Source organism: Neopelma chrysocephalum, unplaced genomic scaffold (genome assembly GCF_003984885.1).
Source record: "Neopelma chrysocephalum unplaced genomic scaffold, ASM398488v2 Primary Assembly neopelma1_99, whole genome shotgun sequence".
NCBI classification, from domain to species: Eukaryota; Metazoa; Chordata; class Aves; order Passeriformes; family Pipridae; genus Neopelma; species Neopelma chrysocephalum.
The window spans coordinates 1,125,591-1,147,259 of NW_020897762.1; the positions used below are offsets into that span (position 1 = coordinate 1,125,591).

General features: G+C 45.7%; 1 protein-coding gene across 2 annotated transcripts in view; it reads right to left on the reverse strand.

Moving 5' to 3' along the window:
- Positions 1-21,669, reverse strand: part of SERTAD2 (SERTA domain containing 2) — a 75,711-nt gene that overhangs the window by 17,857 nt on the left and 36,185 nt on the right. The window contains exons 1-2 of one of the 2 annotated variants that reach the window (XM_027694983.1): positions 2,634-2,743; positions 430-587 (exon numbers count right to left, since the gene is read on the reverse strand). The gene's annotated coding sequence lies outside the window, so the exon portion shown is untranslated. Of the gene's footprint in view, positions 1-429; positions 588-2,633; positions 2,744-21,669 lie in introns of those variants that run through there. The other variant, XM_027694984.1, reaches the window with a different exon arrangement.

Sequence of the window (21,669 nt, forward strand, 5' to 3'; positions counted from 1 at the left end):
CCCCCCCCCCCCCCCCCCCCCCCCCCCCCCCCCCCCCCCCCCCCCCGTTCCTCCTCCTCCTCCCCCGCTCCCTCTCCCGCGGCTCCCCGCGCTGCCCACGCGTGCCCCGGCCCCGGGCGGGCGGCACGGCCCCCGCAGCCGCCGGGGCTTCCCCGGGGAGCGCCGGGCCGGCACAAAGGATGGTGCCAGCGCGCCCCGACCGCAAATATGACAAGTATCCCCGCTATCCGGTGGTGGGGACCCGGCCAGGGGACGGGGCTCGGCCAGCGGGGCTGGCTCCCAGGTCGTCCCGGTACAACCCAAAATTCCCCCCACCATCACCATCACCGCCCCCGGTCAGTCCCCGGCTGGGCCAAGCGGAGCTGGGGCTTTGGGGGAGTGGGGATAAAACCCGGAGCTCTCGCGGCCGCCCCCGCCCCGGCAGCTCACCTGGGAGCCCAGGGAGGCAGCGGCCCCCGTCCGTGGAATCCTCGCTGCTAATTTGGGCTGTGCAGATACCACCGAAGCACAAAAATGAGGCCAAACGGAGATGTTCGAGCGCGTGAAGACTTGGGGGCAGGGGGGGAGCGCTCGGCACCAGGCGCTACCTGTAAAGAAGACGATTATTTTAAGTCACCTCAATTATTGTGTTTCGAAAGGGGCTGTAATCCCAGCCGGCTCTGTTAAAGGCGATTCAAACACCACACAGTTTTGGCTGCAGCCCCAGCGGCATCTCGCATCATTCCGGCCTTTCATGTTCCACTGAACCGGTTGTACTTCGGGACAATAAAGCTTTAAGACCTAATATAAAGGCGATTATTAGTCATTAATATCATGACTCGTTTAGGCATTATGCTGAAAACCATCTGTAATGATTTGTGATCAATCAAGATGATGGTCTTGTTAGAAATTAAGTTCAGTTTTCAGTTAGAAAACCAAAAAGGAAAAGAAGGATACTTTTAGAAGGAAGGCTTCCTTAACCTGAAAATTGTATCTGATGAAAATCCACAAAGGAAAAATAATTCCAAACAATTCAAACAGTGAATCTGCCAAAATAAAAGGAGATTAAATGATGATTTTATGGATTCTTAAAACTGTAATCGGAAAGATCCCCATCTAACTGATATTTAAACACCAGGCACTTCAAATAATACTCTGCTGAAATCACTAAAATGGGAGGAAAGGGCATCAGTAAAAACTGACATTTTACTCTCCCAGTTTGGAGGCCTCAGCACACCTTTCCCCTTCCACTGGTGCTATCAGCCATTCCTTTGAGGAGATCCAGGCTCTTTCATCCTGTGTCTGCAGCACAGAGGTAGCCCTGAACCAATCTGCAAAGCAATTCACAAACCGTTTACTAAATTTTGACAAGTGATTTGCGAATCGCCCCGGAGCCGGCAAACATTAAAACCAGAATTCCCCCTGGCTGGATACTTTCCAACAGTAAGGCACTGAAATTTGCTCCTTTTGCTTGGGGGAAACAAGTCTCTTCCCGAAATTGCAACGAGTCATAATAAAATCACTAAATAAAAGAAGGTTCATCTTCTTCAGGGGCCTGAGTGGTACCTCTGTTCAGCGGGCCTCTGCCTACTCAAAATCCACCCAGAATATCTGTAAAACTTGCAAGTCAGATTCACTGTATTTCAGAGCCACATTCTGCCCTCCTTTACGCCGGATTTGTAACACAGCAGGATCTGGCCTTGCGTAATCACGCTGTGGATGCACCCAGCCGAGCAGTGCCTGCCTTCCGGAGCTCAAAGTCCGCAGCAGGTTTACAGTCCCCGTGCCTGGGTGTGTGCGCGCTATCACCGGCACCAGAGGCAGGACCACAAACATTTGCTAAATAAGCAGCCCGATATGCACAGCCCTGATCTTGCTGTGTTATACTCGGCAGTAAAAATCCTGAGCTTGTGTCATCCGAGTTTTAAACGCTTCTGGCTTTGTTAGGTCGCTCCAATTTTTACACCAGCACAAGACAAAACTCACTGCCCCTTCTGTTTCCTACTGTAACTCTCCCAGGCCTTTCTTGGCAGGAGTTCATAGTCACGCTGTAACTCAGATTGTTCCTCTGGACACAACTAGTACAACCTGCATCCACACTCAGATGCACTCTCAGCTGAGCATAGGTCACGATACGGGTCGATAGGAATAGAGCTCCTTCCTACGCTCCGCACACAGCAGAGGCTCCATCCTGGCGGGACGAGGTTGGGCTACGCAAGGTGAATATTCCTCCTGCTGACTGCTCCTCACATGGCCTCGCAGCTGATCTAACCAGACCTTTCTGGCCAAGAAACTCCACTCTGCAGCTTTGGAGCAGCCTGACCAGGAGGTGCCTGCAAGACTCAAACGCAGTTTGTCTGACCCTGTTAGTAAGCACAGAGAAACAGCCTGCAACTGAGCTACAGAACACTGTGCTAGGAAGTGTGGAGAGGTTTCCAAAGCCTGCAGGAGTTGGGGGGGAAGTCTGCATGTCTGCAAGGAGGAGCCACCCAAAACACATCCCGTTTCTGAAGGATGCACACAACGGCTTCCTGGGGAGCAGCAGCACAGATGTAATTGTGCAGTCATAGGCTTGACACAGGCCCTGCTCACAGATGAAGACGACACGCTAAAAGAGAAGGAACCAAGCTGTGTTCTTCTGCAGCAGTACTGACCTGATGTGGGCTACAGGCATAGTCTAAGTGCAGCCTTGTCTTTGAGAAAGGATGGTCAAAGCCTGTCTGATTGAAGAGGTCAAGTCTCATGGAGATCACTCAAAACCCCTCCTGCCCTGAAGATAAATAAATAAATGAACAGAAATCAAAGATTGGAAAGACTGGGAGGGGGGAAGAGACATGGGCTTCATAGGCAATTCATTAGAAATACTACAGACTGCCAGGTAATCTGCCCATCAACACGTGTGCTAATTAGGAAAGAGCAGCAAAGTTTGGTGTGCTGGAATGTTGGCATCCCTCACGTTCTTCAAAAAACAAGAGGGAGTGAACTGCTTCCTATGTTTCTAATTTCATCCTTGGCCTTTTTCTTTCTAATTGCAGCACACACGAGTACTATGAGATTTCATTAGGTAATTGTACAACAGAACTTTATTTTCTCCCTGGATGTTTTTGCCTTAGTGCATGCAGGAGCTGGCAGGTAAATACCTAATGCTGCCCCGAGAGCAGGCAACTTTTTGCAAATAAAGACCCCGCAGCACTGGTAACTTGGGAAAAGCTAAACAAAGGGCCTGCCTACAGCCAAAGCTGCTGGTTTGCAGCGCTCGAGCAGCGCTCTCCCCACTGAGCAACGCGGGGCTCCTGGGCAAGAAGGAATCACACTGCATGATTAAATACCACTAGGACCTCGTGCCATCTCCGTTCAGGCCAGCTCAGGGGTCAATACTGACCCTCCAGAGCAGGGCCCTTCTCATGCAAGGCCGAGCCACAAATAAAAACAAGCTCCTCAGTAAAAAAACCAGGGTGCGGCATTACTGCGGCCTGCACCTGTACACGAGCAGGGAGGGACCTGTGCTTGTGAGCTGGGCTGCTTTCCTTGGGATTTCAATGGCTTTTTTTCCTTTTTTTTTGCTGGTGCAACTCTTCCACTGTAACAAGGCTGCCCCACACGTCCCAAGGCACAGAGGAGCTGGTTAAAACAGAAGGAAGGAATGCTCCACCCCTTCTCACTCCAATTTTAGCTCTCTTTTCCCCCTCCTTCATTTTCTGCTTTAGTTCATGTTTTTCTCCTTTAATGTTTTTGTGGCAGTAGGAGAAACACCGTTCCCTAGAATGCATAATATGCTTAATTATCATTCTCTGTTAGTTCTCTAGGAAAAAAAACCCTACAGGAGGAATCAGTTTAATTAATGAGTATGACCAAATGCAGCCTTAGTTCTAATGCAGTATCATATATTATATGTCCAGTTGGGCAGTTGATCTTCTTTGGGTAAAATGAACAGAGATGCAAAAAACCAGGGAGCTCATGAACCAGTATTCTGAGTGAAACTACCCCCTTTTTTATAGTTATTCTAAGCTTCCTACAGATTTCAATGACAACGTCAGTTCTCAAATACTGCTTTTGGCTTTGGTAACACAGGATTGGGCCTGTACAGTCTAGTAATAGAAAGCTATTGCTTGGCAGTACCAAGGGTTGTGCCACACGGTAAATTCATTAAGTAATTAAGAAAAAAACAAACAACCCTTAACTCCCAGATAGCTCTCAAATAGCCATGCCTAATAAAAATCCCCAGTGCCTGTGAAGGACAAGGGTAGTAAGGTTTCTTCTGAAAGTAAGATTTGGTGATTTAGATGCTTTTCAAAAGGGCTACTCTTCACATACTAAATTATTAAGGAAATATTATGGAACAGGATTATCAGGAAAGAAAAAAAAATGCAGTGTGCATTAGCTGGCTTAGTCAGAGGAGGTTTTGCTGCATTCCTCATGCACGGAGATGACTCCCTCCCTCTGTAATTCCCTGTGCACTCCCAGTTCTCTGGAGACTGTGGTGTGCATCATCATTGCTCCAGCTGAAAGACTGTCCTCTGACAGGGGCTTGGGCTCCCTACCATTGCTGTATGTCTTCTCACATCTTTTTGCCTTTTTATAAAAATCCATGTTCTTTCCCAGATCCCATTCAGGCTGCATCACCTGCATGATGTACTTCATTTCTGGCCCAGGCCAGACTGTTTACACTGGTGCTGTTTGTACGGCACACAGGCTCCTAAAACAGTCTCCCCTTTCCATTCTTGCTTCTTGTGACACAGTGAATTGTACTCTGCACTGAGCCATGTTTTAAACCATTTTAGGCTGCTTTTCTTTCCCTTCCAGTGCTCACTCTGCAGTCTCTATCAAAAGCACAAGTCATTCTTTTCTGGAACACTTGGTTACTTTTTTGGAGAGAGGCTACGCTGATGTCCTGATATTCATCTCATACTGGGGCCAGTGGATTAAGAGGGAAAAAAAAATCTGCAGATAAAACCAAAGCCTCTATTCCTCCCTGAGGAGGGAATACTTCTAATCAAGAAAAAACACAGAAACGGTGGGGAAAAATACAGAGATGGCCAGTCTTCAGGCCTAATTAACCACTGGTGTAAACAGATGTCTTTGCAATCAAGCCAGAAGACTTCGGGCCACCCACCAGTGTTGAGCACAAACCCAACATGAGCCTGAAAACCTTGACAACACGGGGCTGTCAAACATGCAAGCCACATGTGCTTTAATACAGGGGTCGCCACCATGTCCCTTGTGCTGATGGACCACCTGCTCCTGGGTCACCAGGAGAGAGCAGCTCTACTGGTCTGGATTACCGTGTGCGCTGCACGTGCTACAACCCTTTTCCGAAGCAAAGCTGCTCCTACAAAGCTCTACGTGGAGACATAAATTTCTGGAGCGCAGATGCCCCCTGCACTCTCCTTAAGCGCTCCTGAAACCTGAAAGAGGCCTGGTTGCATGGGCAAGTTGGAATATGTTTGGCACTGCTCAACCCTGCCAAAGGCTTGACAGACCAAATGAGGCCACCACTGCAGTGACTGGAGGCTTCCAGAAGTGGATGTTCCTGCTCAGATTCGTTGCATTAAAGCATTGTACCACAGCAGCAGTGAGTTGGGGGCTGGCAGGGCATAACCGAAATGGTGTCGTGGCTACCGTGTTGATGTGGAGTATACAGTGGCTCAGGGTGTTACAGAGCACTGCAATATGTCATGCAGGACTTAAAACCATGTCAACTGGAGTTTAATGTGTTTGTGCTCAGATGCATTACCAGAAAAAAAAGAAAAAAAAAGAAGCCAACAGCCACCTATTTCAATCCTTATTTACATGAAAACATGAGTTAATACATCAACATCCAAATGAATGCACCCACCTCTAGAGCTGCTTCTGCTGGCTGGAATACAGCCTGTAGAGCATATTAATGCTCCTACACAGTTTGGGGGGCTTGGTGCTCTTGTTTGAAACTAGTTTCTGCAGCTTCTTAGAGCCTCTAGATTCAAGGAATGCTTAAGAAATAAGATAGAGGCATTTTCAAAGTAATTCAAATTTGCAAGGATAAATCCTTCCTCTGACTGTCCCAGGTGCAAAATTCTTTACAGACAATGTTTATCTGTGCTCCTTTCAGACAGAGGTTTCTGAGGGTCTAATTTTAAGTAAACAGTGAGTGACCTACACCACTTCTTTAAAGAAAAAAAACAAAAAGCCAAAACCAACAAACCCCAATAAAACAGAAGTTGAATCTGCAGGGCCAAATTTAGAAGAGGAAGAAAAAAAAAAAAAAGGAGCTGGCAAAAAACCTAGCACAAGAACATCGAATGTAGCAGCATAAACTCCCACTGCCATTCTGTTCCTCTACAAATAATGGAAGATCATATAGAACTGAACTCATTGAGTCAGTGCAGTGAATGCACAAGTCGTTTTAACCCTTCACAAAATGTGTTATTTCGTAGATTGTGTGCAAAGAGGAGATTAAAAAAAAAAAAGACTGAATGGGTACATCAGATGCTTTTAGTGACTACGCCTGTGGTAATGATTCATTTTGTCTCTCTACATTCCCTAGTGCTTGCACAGCTAAGAGTCAGCAGAAGCTCATACTGTATGTGCAGGTAAACAGACTGTGGGTCATGTCTGTATTTCTTAACTCTACCTAAAAACACCCCTGTAACGGTCAGAAATACATTTTATCTTTCTGAAGAAAAAAGGAACTGCACAAATTAATTTAGGTTCTCCTGTAACCTTTTTTTTATGTTCTTTCACTTTAAAGGAAGCTGTTCATTTTTAGTGACCATTAGCCAAAGGCTAAAAAAGGTTTACATCTAATTAGTATTCTGAAGCAAAGATGAAACACTAAATCACTGCAAACCCACCCATCATTTAGGTTCTACCAACAGGGCACAGAAAAAAATCTGAAAATTCACCATTTATCATCACAGCCCATCTTGCCCTTCCTTTCGCACCTCTTAACGCTCTCTTTCTTCCTCCCACAGTGTCTCTGGGGTGCTAATGTCCTTGAAATGTGGCAGGGGGTCTCGAAGAGGGGAGAGGCAGCTCTTCTGTCTGGTCACACCCATCTGACACAGCATGTGTGGGCATTTGCCGGGGTGGAAAAGAAAAAAGAAAGGGAAAAAAGAAAGAGATATGTCGTGGGCAAGGATGGCATGGAGCTAGGGAAGAAGATGCTTCATGTGGCATACTGCTCCCTCTGTGACAGCTGTAAGCAGCTCTCTCAAAAAAAGCAATAATTCTCCCTTTTTTTTTTTTTTTGTTTCTTTTAAATTTTAGGCTTGGTGAGGGAGCAAAACAGACCTGATGGGATTACAGAGGGGAATGAGTCAAGGAAAAGGAGTAGACCCAAGAAACAAGGAGGAAGAGCTGCATCCCCATTGATGGTGCTGTTCCTGAGTCCAGGACATTCTCCGGACAGCAGCAGGAGAAGAAAATAACATGAGGTGTATCACTGAGCCTTCCCCTGCTGCTTCTTCCAACCACAAAAAAAAAAAAAGGGGATGGGCAGAAGGCTCCTAAACGCCTCTCTTCCACACAGATCCACTTTCCTACAGAGGTTCAGCTTCACAAGCCAGTTTCTACCAGATTCACTTGTGGAAGGAAAGATGCCAATGACTGTCCTGAGCCATAACTCCTGTCTGTGGAGTGAAGGACCTGCCCACCAAGCCAGGTACTGCACAGAAAGGCACCAGCCCCTATTTGTAATAACTGGGCAGAAACAGGCACCCTCTGCAAGAGGGGCCAGCCAAGCCAAGGAGGGATGATTGTCCATCTGCTATCCCTCACGCCCCAGTGCATTTCCTAATCATCCACACCCAAGGGACATTCCTAGTGTGATTCCTGCTAAGCAAAAAAGTCATAATAAACCCCACTTGCTTTGCTTGCTTACCTACTACAACAATAGCGTTATCTTTCAGGTTAAATCTTTTTCTTTTTTTTTTCTTTTTTCTTTTTCCCCTGAATCTGCTCTTCTGCCAATTTTCCTTTACTCTTACTGGATGCCATAAGAACAAAAGGAGTTAAGCAGGCGTCAAAGTGCTGATAATTTGACTCTACACACACATCCAAATACTATTCCCAAGCAGGTTAGCACATAGAAACCTCTGTTTGCTGGCAGCACTCTTCAAAGGAAACGATTTCTCATCTGAGCAGCTGGGAAAGTGCAAGTGCTCACTCCTTACTCTAGTTGTGGGGTTCACAGAAAGAACATCGGTGCATTGCTCCTACCAGCAAAAAGGGAGGCCTGGCATTTCATGGGTTTTCTTTTGGTTTTAAAACCAGAACAACCTAACCCAAACCACCTCTGTTGGAGAAACACTGCCTTTCATGAGACGTTCAGTGAAAGACCTCAGACTCCCAACAACTTTTTTCCTCCGCGCTGCCACAGCTGATGTGGGCAAAATAACGAGAAGGAAATGCATTTGTTGTTTTGAACTCTTCTTCCTTTCATTTAGCAAAGATTCCCCCTAAATAAATGGAAGTGGGGAGATCTTGGAATAAGCCCTAGCAAAATTTTAATCACACTTTTTCTTCTTGCAAGCGAGCCGTCATTCAGTAGCTAGGTGGTTCTAAATAAAGAACTCTAGTCAACAACAGGAAATAACTCCCACAGAAAAAAAGGGCAGAATACAAACTCGCAGCAACTCTCGTACATAGCTCACAACGGCCTTTTGTTCCATGCACATTAAGTCCAAAATCTTTACTTTTCAGAACATGTTCTTACTCTAAGTAATTAAAACTTATTTTTAACTTGTCGCGAGTATGGATCCCTTCCCTGCCTTTCTCCCCAGAAAAAGTTACATTAAGAGTAGGAAAATCACAAGCCATTCCCATTTTTCCTATTTCATTTAATAAGTAAGGACAATCTAGGAATGCCACATGATGACCAGGATGGTGAGGGGGTTATATTTTTTTCCCTTTTTTTTTTTTGCAGGGGGAGGTGCACTGTTGTGTTCTCAGCTGCAAACAGTTTACATCCTTCACAACGTTCAGAAACCACTTCATGTTCAGAAAATACAAAGCACCTGGTCTGTGGGAGGGGGATGAAGGAGAAATCACACATCTCCAGCCACTTTTTAAAAACTCAGGTTAGTGTCTAGAATCATCAGCTTTTAAATTACACAACACATCATGGGCCAATGACTGAGCACAGACACCAAGCACAACACCCAAAAATGCTCAATCAAATTTCCTGAAAGAATACAATGGTTAATTCCATCTGGCTTTGAAATAGTGTGGTTTTGCTGTGCCAAGGAGGGAATTTTAAGATGGCTGCTGCCAGTTAGCTGCCATGGATAGGTCCCTGCGGGAGGTAGGAGAGCTTCTTGAGGAACGTTGCTATCATTTGTGGCATTTTCTGGAACACAAGCATGGATATAGCAGATTTTAGTGGCCAGCTGATTCCTGCATCTCTCCATCAAATCACCTGATGGGGCTCTGTCACATTGCAACCTACCTGTAAAACCAATTTCCATTTTAGAAATTAGTCTTGTTTGAATTATACAGCTGCAAGAACCAAGGTTGCAGTTCCAGAATGGATTTTTGTAGCTGGAATATGTGAACTGGCTCAGTGTGCACACGTGTGTAGCTGTGTGTTCGTGTGCACGTGCACCATCAAAAGTTTACAGGAAGAGCAAATCAAATTTGCTTCCTAATGCACAGTAAACACACAAGCTGAAGCTACTCCACACTCAAATCGAGCCCAGAATAGTTGGTGGTTGTATTATAAAGTCCTTAGCAGTGGGTGCAAACCTGAACTCACAGTTACAGCCTTTTCTGGTTTCGAAAAGAGATGCCACCGCTGAGAGGTCTGGACTCCTTTTGAACTTTCAGAAAGGAATAAAAATTGATGAGGTAAAGTATCCTAGAGCAGCTGTCCCACTGTTTCCCAGCTCTCACCCATTAGGTTAAATACTACAACGATTTCAGTGGGACCAGCACACTTTAAAAGATGTAGTCTCTCTGTCTTTTTCTCTCTCTCGCTGAATGATATTTCTGCCCACATGCACTGACACATACAGTGTCTAACAAGGCTGTGATTCATTTTCAGTTCTAGTCATGCTCACAAGTGATGTAGCACACTTGCTGTGCCTTCAGGATCTGCGTAATTTAGCTTCATTTTCTCTGCCCCCACCCTGCATTAAGTGAAGTTCCAACAAAGCCAAGTCATCACCCACCAACTCCCCCTCCCACCTGCTTGGGGGATGTGTACAGCAGGAATCTGAATAATAATAATAAAATTAAATTAATTTTTTTAGAAAGAGAGAGGAGGGGATGAGAGCTTGAGAAATATCGTGAATTGTTAGAAAGCTTTCTAACACTGAATAATGTGAGTGAATAATGATAATGGGATGTATACTACCAGATCACTGAAGCAGCTGTATCAGTCCTGAATCATCTCCCCATACGTGTTAAAAGCAGCACTGTGTATTGCATCATGCACGTTCATGCTAAAAAATGACTGACATCAAATCTGAATCCCTGATTTATAAAGGCAAACACCTTCTCAGCCTCTCCCACGGTAACCTTGTAGTGACCATTCACTTGTCCCCTGTCCTTTGCATTCGCTTTGACCAGGCACAAATGTCAGCACGTCCCAACTGCGAACTTTCCTCTACCCAGTGGCCACCATCCATCATGAATTACACACGGTGGTTTTGTGATACAAATTACAAGCTGCTTCTGAGCTAAACTCCATGTATTTGAGGCATAAGGCCAAGCTGGAACAAAGTGAAAGACAGGCTTTTTATTTGATAAATCTCATTATCTCGCTGGCATTCAAAATTCATCTCAGACACAGAAATGCATCGCAAAGTAGTTCTCTAGTTACTTGGAAGAGCCAAGATGCTTTAACGTTTAAGTTAAAATGTGTTTACACTCCCATCGCACTAACATTTCTAGCTCTCCTCCACCTTCAACCTGGAACTATGTTTTGATGGAACAGAAAACTCGATTTTCGAAAGAAAAACAAGTCAACTGCATTTCTTCAGCAAAGATCCACAGACAAAAGTGAGTCACTGCAGACTCCTTCAAGCAGATCTTAGTGATCTGCATGATTTCCTTAATCCCTAACCAGTGACACAGGGAAAAAAAGAATTAGCACCAAAAGCTAGAAGGTACTTCAACGTTACAGGTGTGATACTGAGAGGGTCGCCATCACGACAGAGTTACAGTGAACTAAGACACCACATATGATCTTTCTTCCTTTACATGAAACGTGTGTGGTGGGGAGCCCTGCATGAGACACACCCCCCCAAGCTAAGCAGCCTCTCCTGTTGCTGACCCTCATTCATGACCAACATGAGCAAGCCAGAGAAGAAATTAAATTCCTTATTTGCTGTAGAGGTCCATCTACTTCTCCTCCTCACTCACTAAGTGCTCACTCAGTTTGGCCATGCAGCTCATCAGCCAGCATGTCCCCAGTTCAGGCACACTTAAATGTCCTGTAAAGAAAGAACCCAAGGGGACACCAGAACTTTGGGCCACCCCAGGCTTGTCCAAGCCTAATGGTTGGGGGAGGTGGAGTTCCTCTCTCTGCTTTCCCGTTAACATCCTCTTTCCTGCCAGGACAAGCCTGGGCTGATCAGGAGCTCATGGTCATTTGCTTCTGATCCATTCTCCTCCTCCTCAGCTCTCAACTACATCAAAGGAATGGAGGAGTGACCACAGCCAGGGAAGGGCTGATGTACATTTCTGATGTATAACACACATGACTGGGAAGGAACCGGGTCATCCCATGAGGCTGGTATCACAAAGGGCTCTAAAGAGCTCTGAAACACTGCAGGAGGACAGTTCCTGGGGCTGGATACTCGTTGGGAGTAACGGGTCAGGCAAAGAAAGCAGCGGACTGTCATTTCAGCAGACGGGCTACTGCCTCATTTTGCAAATTGAAGAAATGAAGCACAGGGAAACTACGGGACGGCTTATTGTGGAAATGAAAGTCAAGGCCGTGTGTTTTGATTTCCAGAGTGCTCAACACAAGTCCAGCCTTCCTCATCCACGAAGTCATGCTGTAAACATCCTCAGGGCAGGGCCTGCACCTCTCATTTGCTTTATGTCTCTGGCTTCCAATCTTTCACGGTTTGCAGATCCCTTCACGCTTTCCAATAGGGCTGTGCATTTAAACCTGCTGACAACAGGCTTGCTTTCCCTGGCTTCCCTGCACATCTTGCACGTAGCTTGTGAATCCTCACGAGTCTGTTCTCTGTGGCCCTCTGCAGATTCCCATGCGTCCCTCTCTTCCTACTGATCCCTACACATCCCAAGAACCAGCAGCAGGCGTTTTCAAAGTAGCCCTAACTCAGTCTAGTTTCCCTAATTCCAGACAAAAGCACAGAGCTTCCCTGTCATTTCAGCATTTCCCATCTCAAGGTATGGGAGCTGTTGATCTCCCACATGAAAATGCATTATGCTGTCAGCCCAGCCTAAGGGCTGTTATTTAATTTACTTGAGGAGGTAAGTGAAAGCCCCTTCATGCAAATGCTTACAATGTGATCTGGAAAACAGCAGGCGTAATTAGATAAAATGGCAGCAAAGCCCACCAGGGAAATAATGTTAATTCATGAGGATTTTCCTCTCCACCTCCCTCTCAGCAAGGTTTGAAGCCAAGGAGGGGAGGAAAAAAAAAATCAGAATCCACCTCAATGATCTATCTCTCGGTGAAGTAGAAAAACAGGACAGCAACCAGTGGGGTCATCTAAAATGCCTCAGCATGGCACCTCTAGCAGGACTGGCAGCCCATGTTCCTAAGTGACGCATTACTGAAAACAAAAATTGCTCTGTCACTGTCATAAGTTAATCCAAGTAGAGAGATAACGAGCCATCATCCCAAAACTTCACATCATCTCCTGACCAAGGCCTAGCCAGGCAAAAGAGAAGATCTGTCACACGATAACATCCCTGCAGCCCCCTAGCCCCAGTAATGATAACACCACCAGAACTCTTTTGCAAGTCTTTGAAAGCAGATCTGGTATTTCCAACCCACTCATGAATTCTTTCCCTCAAAAATATCCAGGGAAGGGTTTTAACCAAGCAGTGTCACAGCATCAGTGGTAAAGGGGAGCGTGAGGGCACCCCGCTCTCAGCACACGGACACGGATACGAATGGCAGGGGAGCTCCCACAGCGACCTTGGGAAACCACAGCTCTGTGTCTCAGCTTCCCCCTCCCACCTAGAAGCCAGCCAGGAAAGCCACCTCCTGATTGCTGACCTGCCACTACCGAAATGGATTCCAATTAGCCAACTCACTCACGGCTATTAGGAAAGAGAGACATTTTTTGTTGTTGAGTAATTACTCCTCATGAAATGGCTTACATCCCCAGTTGATTAGGTCACAACACACTGTGAGCAAATTGATGTAACAGAGATATCTTTAACCTGATAAATTAAGGCATACTTTCTCGATATAGAAAGCTTAATTGAAGCCATGCATGGGGTACTTACCAAAGGCATCTAGACACAGATGTAACAGGCACAAGCTAACAACGGTTGAGATAGAAAGGCAGCAGCCCATACAGCTTATTTATTGGAGGAAAAAAAAGAAAAAGCTAGTTTGTTTGCTTACAGTGAGGACAGTAAATGACTCAAAATGAACAGCGTAGTTTGACATCAGCAGTTGCATATGTAAAGGCAAAATTCAGGTGGCACATAAGAAAGAAAAGAGATTTTGTTTGCTTGCTTCTCTATATACTTTCTCCCAACCACCAGAGGAAAAAGATTTTTTTTTAAGTCAGGGACTTACTTGCTAAAGCAATCAGAGATACACAAAGTTCATACAAAGCCCAAATAACCACACAGTAAGTGTGCCACAGCAAGGGTTCCCAAATAGTCCCATGAAGTCACCCTAGAAGAATCTTTAACCACAATCAGCTTAGGTTGTATTGCAAATAAGTTTGATTACATTTTCTCTCCCTTCACCAAATCCCAGACTTTAGTGTCCCTCCACAAATAAAACTTCATGTGCCTGGATGGAGAACAGCAGCTTCACCACCATTTCTATCAAGTCATCCATCGAGGTACACTGGTTCACTTAAAACCAAAGCCAATTGCCCAAGCCTGTAAATACCAATGACTTCCTGATTTTGGGACTTGCTCATTTACTAAAAAGGAGGCCGTTCTCTTTACAGACCGTGGCCCTAATCTTTCAAACAGTTTCGCCTGTGCTTAGCAGGAGCACGCGAGCACTTCGGTCCAATGTAAGCATTTGTTGAAGCGAGGCCAGTATTTCCTGTTGCAGTTAAAAGCACATTATACAGTTAGGATGGAAAAATATGACTGCGACACAAAACCAACCCTTCTCTTCCCATTTCAGGATTGGGGGGGTGGGGGGCGGGTTGGGAAAGCACCCTCAATGTAAATATACGTGACAAGGGCCTGGGTAAGAGCGAGTGCCACGAACAGCTTTGCACTGCGTTGGCTTTCTAAGTCGGGAAACCAACTGGGTGTCATTTAATCTCCCAGATTAAAATCACTTAGCGAATATTGTATTGTTTCAGTGTTCTCGCTGCCGGCTCAGCGCTGGGGGCCTCGCCGGAGCTCTGCTGCCGGCAGACTCGCCGCTAATGAAACCTCGCGCAGGAGCAGCTGCCGGAATCTGTGTCAAACTGCATCTGGCACCCATCTATCTTCCAGCCATCTAAATTCACCTCTGAAATCATACAAAAGCAGCCGCAGAGCTCCCTGCAGCCACTCCAACACACCAGGCTTTGTCTCATCAAGCCTGTTAAGCGATTTAAAGCAATTTATTTTTTTTAATTTGCCTTGTGTTTTTTCGGCGGCAGCTCTCACAAAAGAGGCGAAGAAGTTAAGAAAAAAATTGGGGGGGGGGAGGAGAAAGGGAAAAAGTGCCCCTTTTTTTGAAAAAAAGAAAAAGCCTGTCAAGCTCTCAGTAGACTATCATTAAACCAGTTTTGGCTGAAACTGTGTGTTTAGGGGTTTTCCAATGGAGACACTCTGGTGCCTGCAACACTCAGACAGGGAGGGGAGGCTTCTATACAATTGTTGAATTGTTGTCATGGCTATTAAATATGCTGTAGCACAAATACCCAACAGGGCTGAAGGTTTGCCATGTATTGGCTCTGGAGAGGTATCAAAAGTACTGGTATTAACTAGCAGATAACTGAGTTATACAAACACTGAATAAAAGATTCAGTCAAAAGTTTTAAAAGGTTTACTAACTTCAAACCAAACTCCTCCCCCCCTTTGCTCCCCTTGTCCCCAACTTGGGGCTGAAAGTACTCAGTAAATTAAAAACATTTTACATTTACTGTAGCATTAATTTGACCGAGTCTCCTCTAACGTTTGGGGTAAAACTGTCTCTTCTCTCTGTGCATTTTCTGCAGAGGACAGGAGTTTTGCTCCACCTCGTTAGGCTCACGGGTGGCAGTTTGAGAGAGTGGCACAGTAAAGCCAGGACTTGCTGACTAAAACAGGTTAATGAAAAACAGGCTAGTGACTGAAATTGAAACTTCTCATTTCTCTCAAGAAAAGGGTGTATTGTCAAGATAAAGCAGAGCCTAAGCATGTCTATTAAGCAACTTTCAGAGAAACACTGCTCAGCACAGCCAGCACCACAAGCTCCCCAGAATGAGATGAGGGGACACAGCCCCTGGCATCGGGAGAGACGCCATCCTCTCCATGCCAAAACCCAGCCAGCTGCCGGGAAGGAGCATTAAGGAACACGGTGTGTGGCGGGCATGGGATGTGCTGGGCTTCCCTCCCAGGCTGAAGTTGTCCATCCAGACAAACAGGTCACGATCCAGGTCTCAGTGACATCCAGCCACATGGCACAAAGGACTCCAGGTGAGTGTGCCAGGCACTGCCGTCAGGGCAGTGGTGGGCGAATTCAGGAGGCGTTTCCTAGACTGAATGCTGCAAACTGCGGAAGGAGCAGGAGAAACAGGATCTATTGACCCGTCTAATTAAGGTGAATTTTCACCACGCAGACTCATACACATTTCTCCAGGCTATAGGGCCCTCATTTCTTTGCCTCAACCCAAAACAGACTGACTGCATTTTGCATTTCTGTGACAATTTGTTCTCAGCACTTCTCAAGAAGCAGCACAAGGTATGTCTCCTATGAAAACATTTGCATGCTCACAGATACCTCTGCCTCTGCTGCTAATTCCATTATATCCACCCCCTTTACAGCTAATCTTTTGCAGCAACTGGCCCTGTTACTCCATCCTAACCCTATTTGAAAAAAACTGGAAGCGTGCTCCTTTCCTGGGAGCTTCCCAAAGTAACCACATAGACAAGAAATTGTATTCTTGAGCAAAGGTTACAAGTCTGACTGCTGGCATTGCTGCTCTTCTACCCACTAAGTAAAAAGGAGATTTGTATATGCCCTGCAAAGGGTCACTTTAAAAGGATGTCCGAAGTTAAATCACCAGCGCTGAGAGGCTGAATGAATATCCTGGGCGGCCCTCCAGCCCCCAGTTGAGCTCAGCAGTAGGACTGACAACAGCCCCAGTACCGTGGCCACCAGGAAAAGCCACAGAGATGGACAATTCATTTTTTACAGGCCAGTCGGCTGACCTCTGGGCAGCATTGGAACGAGTCAGCATAAAGGTGACAAAGCTCTGTATAACCATTATAAATCATCCAAACCAACCAGCAGAACACCCGTGTGCTGATGCAGTTAGCTTATACCTTTTTTTTTTTTCCTTTGTAAACAGTGTCCTCTCCCCCATCACCTCCAAAGGTCAGGTATCACAAGGGGTGTTCTCGCATCCCGCTCCCTGGAGAAGCTGGTCCTGCTCTCCGGGCACTCACACATCCCGATGTGTGGCTCACCAACGTCACACCAAGGCCATGACGCAAGCGACGGCCTGTTGTCCAGGTGGTGGTGTGTGACCTATTTCTGGGCTACAGAAGTTTGGGTTGGGAGGAGTGTGCAATATGTAGTGAGGGACAGAAGAAGAGGAGTAAACCACTGTAAGAAAGTCAGGAACGGATCCTAAATTCTCTGCACTGGCTCTGTGTTTTCAGAGGCCAAACAAAAAGCAGTGTCACAGCCTCAGGATCTTAACATCAATCTGAAGTGGAAGTAAGAAGGACAAAGCATCCCCACTGTGGGAAGCAGAAAATTTTGCTGCTTGTGTCCCCAAAATCTGGTTTCCTTAACAGAATATGGCATCAAGAAGGAGAAATGCTTTAAAGACATAGAGGCATTTCAGTCCTCCCTTGCCTTCGAACAAGCACATTCATTCAAAAACAACCTGTGTCTCTGCCTGACCAGTAACAGACAGTACCTGCTCAGCACCACTACCAGCTGTCTCAGGTTTTATGCACATAGAAGCTGTCCTGTAACTGGCACAAACATATTCCCTGTTCATTTACCAAGTGGAGTATTTCTTCAATCATTCCACTCTCACATGATCTACGCAACCAAACAAGCTCCGTAGCAACAGGGTAAATTTTCACAGATAATTCTCCCTCTTGCAGGATTTTCTTTGGCACTGGGCTGAAGCATCGTGTGTTTGCTTGTCACTTGATGATTTTGACATATTTTAGAGCAGCTCCACTGATCCAAAAGGACACCAGCACTGTCCTACACATACAGTATTTCAAAATTTACACCACTGCCCTCAAGTTGCAGCCCAGAGGGCATCCCACAGAGGTTGTGAGAAAAGGGAAGCAACTACTCTTGATTTGCACAAATGCATAGCACTCCTTTAATTAAAGGAGACTCTCAAATGGTCTGTACCTACTTTCTTGAAATCTTTGGGGCCTTCCAACCCTCCCAGCCTTCTGATCTCTTCAGCCATAGAGAATTCTCCGCAGATACCTGTCCTAGTACTTCGGTTTGTGAACACAAACCCAACAGAGATGAGGTTGGTTTGTACTATGTGCCATGGGCACATTGCCTATCCAGAAAAAAAAAATCCAACAAATCTCCCCAGAATATCCCGTTCCCTCTATTGATTATGAAAAACTCCCCAGTTCCAATTTCCACGAACTCCTGGAAAAGCAGGGAAGCCTTTGTGCCTCCATCCGTTAAATATAATTTAAAGGAAATTATTGTTTAAATAATAAGAGGAAGTCTTTTTTTTTGATGGGGAAAACCAGAAAACTGAGTAGAGCTTTTTTATATCAGGTGCTGTGTTCATGTAATGAGTTTTTCTGTGGTGTAATAGTTTTCAAAACAGGGCAGCCAAGAATTCCCTTTTCCAGTTATCTATAAATCAGGGCTGGAGAGAGAAGAAACAGTTCCAGAGTGTGGTATGCATCAGTCTGAGCAATCACTCCAGCAAGTCAAGCAGGTAAACAGCTACACAGCATTAATTAGCAAAAAAAAAAAAAAAGGGTCAGCTGCGAACTGGATACAGAAAAAAGAAAGCTTAAAACTCTGCCAGCAAGACACACTTATCTTTTTAAAGACGGGGGAAAGGCAGCTACCTGAAATTGTAGGGGTCACCAGAAGAAGGCAAGGAGATCAGAGAACAGAGCAGTACAGAGAGAGCAAGGGAGGAAGCCGACTGAACAGAGAGGAAGATAAGGGTTAGAAATTGGGCAGGGGGCTTGCAGGCAAATATGACATAATTATACAGATATACACAGCTGCAAACTGGCACAGAAAGAGCTCCAAAGCAAGGAGGTGGGGAGGGAAAGGTAAAGGGAAGAGGTGGGTATAGACCTGACTGTGGCAGCAGAAAACAGTTTTGGTGCTATTTTTTTTCTTTTCCCACATCATCTGGATAAAAATAATGACTGAAATGTGAGTCCAAGAGGCCAAGGATGGGGAAAATATACCACACTAGAAGCAAAAGATGACCCAGTTTGGATAGGAGGTTTAAGCAGAGGGAAATCAAGAGGAGAGAAGGAAGCTTGGAAACTTGTGTAGAGAAGATAACAGCAGGATTTAGCAACCATAAGGAATAGGAAGGGGGATGGGTAAGGAGAGGGGAGTTAAAAACAACAGAGTTGCAGCTATGTTTCATGGCACTAATTCAGCAAAGAAACAGCCTCAAATGGATGTAAACAATGGACTATTCATTAGGGGTTTCATTCCCTGCAACCCAGCAAACTATTGTCTACAAGTTTTAAATACTCCCTTCACACACACACACACAAACTAAATTACAGAAAACGCGAAACATCAGATAATCTCAACAACGTGCCTTAAAATCACTGCCCTCAAGCATGCACTATGCTTGGCAGACTCTTCTTCCAACCATCTGCCAGCACGTGGAGGAAAATAAATAATTAATACACATCTGGGGGCAGACTGTGGAGCTACAGCACCCAGCCTGAAATTCATGCACAAGTACAGGACAGGCAGTGACTTAACAGCACAGGTGGGTTGAGCTCTGGGGAGCCTTCTCAAGCTGCCCCACCCTAAGCATCCTGTCCACCTTGCCACAGGAGCCTCCCACATGGACAGAAGGTGATGCGTGCTTCTATCTCTATCCATTAGACAGGGCAGATAAACCAGCAATTCAGAATTTGGGGCTACATTTTCAGTTGCAGAAGGTACAAATGCACATTTCCTCCTGGTGCCTCTGTTACAGTAAGGGCCAGCTTGGATAGGTAGGAAATATGTCTGACATCTGTATTTGCTCATCAGAGCTTCGTCTGTTAGACCTCTCTAGTAACATCTCTTCCTGAGCACCAGGGCACACAACAGGGCGTGCAGGTATCATCCCTGTATCCTTCTCTTGTTCTCAGAGGTGATTTGGCTCTTTGGACTGCCTTACTGCCAGCACTTGCTGCCTCCAATCCACAGTCCCTCAGAGGGAAGGGTTTTGTGCCTTCCCAGGAAAGGGGTGGCAACCGTGGGAGGTATTTCTAAGGGCCAGACGGGAGAAGAGGCAAGGAACTTAGGTTTTCTTTTTCCTCACCTATATGAAGACATCTGCATAAAGGACCTTTCCTAGTGAGTCCTTCCTGTATTCATGGGTACAGGCTCAAAGGAGAGATCTGCAGAGCACAGGCTGTACACCCTCACTCAGCATCTCTCATGCCTGGCAGGATATGACCTGTCTTTCAGGAATACAGCCAGACTGTCTCGAGGACTGCAGGAAAAAGCTCCTGACAAGAGGCTGTCTTGCAGCTTTTCCTCCTTTTGCCCAGGTCCAAAGTCACATTAGCACAGTGCCTCTGCTTGGTGTTACATCACTTTGCTCCCACTAGGAATTACACAAACGTAAGAAGACCTTGGACTCCCTTCAGGTTTTCACCCAACTTCTTCAAACCCCTACTCCTTGCACTGAAGGTCTGTGGAGACGAGGGAGAGAAGAGACAAGTCTTTTCTTATCCTTAGTTCTAGGCATATGGGTAACAACAAAGCACCTAATTTTGTTTTGTCTGTTATCCAGAAGCGCTGCGTGTTTCATTGAGCAGCACTGGAAGCACGCAAACAACATACAGCCCACACAGGAAAAAACTGGCCAGGAAAAGTGGCAGGAGGGGAAGAACTTGACAGTTTTAATTCTATTTGTGTCTTTCATATTGCACGGACTCTCTGTTCGTGCTACGCAGTGCACAAGTGGCACACACAAGAAATCACTGCCCGCCACACTGGGAAAAATAAGGACAGATAAGCTGAAAATATGCAGATTCATTTATGGTTCCCCTCTCATGCTTCACATTTAGGGCTCACAGAGTATCCCAGTACAGCAATCACACACTGACAACTACTACAGTTTAGGGACACCTTCACAACTGCCACACAAGCAGCGGGAAGCAAAATGCTTGCGTACAACACCAAAATTCCCCTTTTCAGCTCCCTGAAAAGCCCCCAAGGTTGCCCTCAAAGGCAGCCTTTGGGGTTGTAGGAGATGAGTCCCAGAGCTTCTGCAGCTCTGTGTGTGTTTTAATTTTAACCTAAACTTTCAGTGTGAAGGGAACAAAATTTCTACTTCTTTTCACCGTAATGACAGCCACCAAAATGTGAACTGAAGGTTCGGCAGAAAAACTGAGGAAGCGCAGAGAGCGGGTGCTGTAAGTCACATGTGGTCTCCAGCATATGGGTAACAGTCACACGTAAATAAGGAAATCAAAAGTCAGTCCACTACTACCCTTTCCAAAATTAATCTCTTCTACTGCTTCCCAAGAATATCCAGCCTCGAAGGCTGAGTGCCCAGTTGCAGGAACAGGCAGAAAACATACACAGGGAAATAACTTGAGTTTGTTCTGCTCCACTTTTACCCAAAGTCCTTTTAATTAAGTGTTTTTCACTGAGCTATACAAGAAAAGGAAGCAGGGGAGGAAGGGGGCAGTGGGAGGAGGGAAGGGGGAAATACAGCACTTCCCATCAGCTCTACCAAAGGAAAGGCATGGTGGGGAAACAGAAGAGGTGGCTGCAGAGCTCCTCCAGCCAGACAAGTGCAACTGAGCAACAAAAAGGAGTAACACATGGGGATCGACAAAAGAAAAACCAGCACACAGGGGAAAGACCAAGAAAATACACAGGAAAGGAAAAGAGGGTGAGGAGGTTCTTTGAGGAGGCTCCTCTGGTGCGACAAACTACTGAGGAAACAGCCAAACACACACACACACCAGTTTAAGAATCAAACAGAAGCAGCTGAAGGTTTGAAGAAAGCATCCAAACGCAGATGAGAACAGGTTCTGAGGAAAAACCATGGTCTGGAAAACCCCAAGAAAAGAAAGGCTAGAAAGGAGGTGATAATGAGAAAGTTAAAAAAAAAAAAAGAGAGAGAATACAGTGGTTTGACTTTCTTTTACACATTGAAATCTTGACTCCAGTTCATGTCTAAGTTT